The sequence below is a fragment of the Belonocnema kinseyi genome, chromosome 4, assembly GCF_010883055.1.
Source record: "Belonocnema kinseyi isolate 2016_QV_RU_SX_M_011 chromosome 4, B_treatae_v1, whole genome shotgun sequence".
In the NCBI taxonomy this organism is placed as follows: Eukaryota; Metazoa; Arthropoda; class Insecta; order Hymenoptera; family Cynipidae; genus Belonocnema; species Belonocnema kinseyi.
The window spans coordinates 70096771-70100854 of record NC_046660.1 but is presented as its reverse complement, the minus strand read 5'-3'; positions in this window follow the sequence as shown (position 1 = coordinate 70100854).

The window sequence follows — 4084 nt, the reverse complement described above, 5'->3', positions numbered from 1 at the left end:
TCAAGGGTCGAAAAAAGTTCTAGTTTTGTGATTCATGTAGTGGAAAACCTCCAGAACAGTATCCAAAACATCGATTTTTTGAAAAAAAATATCAATTTATCAAGTTTATTGTCCACTTACGCCGAATAGGAGTTGTTTTTTGAAAAAAATCACTTAAAATTCGTGATCAGCGACCTCAAAAACCCCCAGTAAAGTATTTTCAATGTTTATAAATCGGGTTAAAATCGTAAGACTTGATTTTAATGTCATTTTAATCAAATTTGAAGCAAATTTTCACTTTTTGCGATTTTCTGCCTATTCATCGCCGTATGGTGGGTTGAAATTTTTGTAAAAAAAAAATCAAAACATGGTTCTCGATGTATTTTTTCCCGTAGAATTCGATTCTGAAGTCAAAAAAAATAAAAATTTTCTTTCTTTTTTTTTTATTTAAAAAAACCATGAAAAAACCGTAAAAAATTAGGTTTTTCGATCAAAACCCCATAAAAAAGTAGCTGGACCCTACTTTTTTATTGCAAATTCGGATTCAGGGTCGAAAAATACATAAGAATATATAGGTCTGGTCAATTGCACACACACTTTTGTTTTTTTGTGGGCCTGTGTAATTTTGTAATTAAGAATTCTCTTCTGTTAAAGCTCCTTTAGCTTCAACGAACACATTCTCATCATATGTCTCGTGCTTCGCACTCGAGTTTATACCTACAATTTTATATTATTCCCATAAATGTATATTATTATAATTCCTAACTTGCATTGGACGAAGTTTCATTGTCCCGTTAGAAAAATACGCAATCTTTTAAAAAAAATTTGTTATTAAACGTTTTATTGCAACTTTTGTCGTTTTTCCATAAACTGAATTTGCTCATTTCCACAGTTTTCTTTATGTTTATACTGAAAAAATGTAACTCTGAAAAAATGCAAGTGAAAAAATTGGATTTTCCATTATTTTTTATGCTGTCAAAATTTAATTTTTGAATTATCAAGAAAATTCAAAAAGTTGTAATGATAATCTTCTAGGGCATTTGGAAAACAAACTTTTTTTTCTCTTGCCATTTTTTTATATCTTATATTAATTGTCTTAAAAGGTCCATTTTCGAGTGTTTTTTTGGAATTTTGTAAATGCTATAACTCTATTAATTTTTCGAAAAAAGTCATCATATAAATTGTTCGATTTTTTCAATACTATGAATAACCGTACAGAGAATTCTTGAATTTTTAAAAAATGGTATCAAAAATATTCAAAAGGCGCCCACTTTTTGAATTTTTATCCAAAGTGGCTGGCTCACGAACTTGACCTTTAGTTTAGGACACTAAAAGAGTGTACCAGAGGCCAATCTAATAGAAATATTTTTCAAAAGTTATCGTGCTGATAGACAGACAGGCATAAATACATACAGACAGACCGACACATTAGTAAAAGACTATTTTTCGGATTTAGGGGGTCTCAAAACGTGGATATTTGACAAAAAATGGGGGGGGGGGCGGTTGTAAGATTTCACACATATCTAATAATTTCTCTGATGAGAATGTTAAAAAAACCATTAATAAAAAATCTTTTGCTCTACCTTCAGTGAAAAATTGTTATCGATTTATTTTGTCTTAGCTTGTGTCGTGTGTCGAAAAATTAAATTTTTTTATTTTCAACGTTTTTTTGGTAAATAAAACAAAAATTATGTGTCCTATAAAAAGTAATCAATAACAAATTTGTAGATATTTGTTTCGTGTGCAATGTTTGTCTTATTATTTTTTCCCTATCTTTCATAGTTTGATCGCAAAATTCAATTTTTGATTTTTGATTAGTTTTTGTGCAGTCAAAATTTCAATTTTTCGAAAAAATTCAAAAAGTTGATGTAATAATCTTGTAGGGCTAACGAAAAGTAAAATTTTTCTTTTCAAGTACTATGAACAACTGTAGACAAAATTTTTGATTCATGAACAAATGTATACTCAAAAATGTTCAAAACGGGCTCACTTTTAGTATTTTTACCCAAAATGTCTGACTATAGAACTTGGCATTTAGCTTAGGACACTGAAAGAGTATACCAAAAGCCAATCTAATAGATTAATTTTTTTTCAAAAGTTATCGTACTCACAGACAGACATACATAACGACGGAAAGATAGACATATAGATAGACACATTCGTAAAAACCTTTTTTTCGGATTTAGGGGGTCTCAAAACGTGGACCTTTGACAAAAACTAGGAAGGTCAAATTTTATACAAATCTAATACCTTCTCTGATGACAATATAAAAATGATTTATTTGTAATGAATAATTTTTTGATAGTTCTGTTTTTAGTTTTAATCATAAGTGCATTCAAAAAGCAACATTTTTCTTGACTTTTTTTCATTTCGTGCGTTATTTGGCATAAAATGTTCATTTTCATGTGTTTTTTGGAATTTTGTAAATGTTATAACTCTGTTAATTTTTGTTTTTTTGGAAAAAGTCATAAGGATAAATTGCTCGGCTTTTTGAATACCCTGAATAACCGTACAGAGAATTTTTGAAAAAAGTGTTCTCAAAAATATGCAAAATGTGTCCACTTTTTGAATTTTTATCCAAAATGTATGGCTAACGAACTTGACCTTTAGTTTGGGACACTAAGCGAGTGTACGAAAGGGCAATCTATTAGATTAATTTTGTTTTTAAGTTATCTTGTTCATAGACAGATATACATACAGACATAAGGCATACAGACAGACAATAATACATACAGACAGACACATTCCTAAAACCTCTTTTTTTGGATTCAGGGAGTATCAAAACGTGGGCATTTGACAAAAACTGGGGGGGGGGGGCAAATTTTACACAAATCTAATACCCTTTCTGATGGTAATGTTAAAATGAGCTATTTGTATTTAATTGTATTTTTTGTGAAATTGTGTACTTTCTTGTAAACATTTTCTCCACCAGGTTAAATAATAATTTTAATAGTCAAAGTATGCCCTTATTTCACAAAAAGTTTTAAGAATCATAAAAATGCGACGCGTGCATTAATACCTAATTATATTAGCATGTAAGAATCTAGGTATGTTTTATTAATAAAGGTTGTGCGTAATGTCTTAATCAAAAAGTACAATATAATTATTATCATGAAGGGAATTAATACGGTTTGGTTCAAAATTCAATATTTTGGTTAAAAAGTATTTTTTGTTGTTGTTAAAAATTCTATTATTTAGTTGAAAGTTAATATTTTTGGGTAGAAAATGCAACTATTTTAATCGAAAATTTCTTTTCGTTTAAAACTCATATTTTTATGAAGAAAAATCAAGCTGAAATGTTTTTTAGATGAAAATACAAAATTTTTTTTGATAATTTGCCTTTTGATTTGAAAGTTCATCCATTTTAATAGAAATAGCATCTTTATTGGATAAAAACGCAACTATTTGTATAAAAATTTAACAACTTGTTCGAAAAATTATCCTTTTTTATTAAAAACTCAACTGTTTCCTTGAAACATCGTCTTATAGGGTTGAAAACTAAGTATAACCTTTTCAGAAAATTTACTTTTTGTTCAAGACTTATATATTGATGTTGAAAAAACAAAAGAAAATCTTTTTCGAATGAAAATTCAATTTTTTTTCAGAATTTGAATTTTTTATTTAAAATTCATAGGCTTTAATAGAAATTTCTTCTTTCTTGGATAAAAATTCCACTGGTTGCTTGGAAGTTAATCTTCTCTCTGCTTGAGGATTCAACTTTTTATTTTCATTTTTATTGAACCACTTTGTTAAGAAATAATTTTTTTTTGTACAACATTCGAATTTTAGTTAAAAATTAATTTCTTTGGTTGAAGATTTCTATTTTGCTACAAATTAATGTTTTTGCGAAAAATTCATATTTTTTGTTTAAAAATTTAATTTTTTTACGTAAAAAGTATATAGGAATATTATGCATAAAAAATAAAATAATATTTTGTGTGAATTGGGTGAGTAAATTTCTCCAAACATGTAACATAGCAAGACTATATACGAACGAAGTTTATATATGTAAATAACTATGTTATATAATATACTCAATGAATAAAATGTGAAAAAACTTTTTATTATAAAAGATGGGTTTTGATTATATATTTGATACAATGAG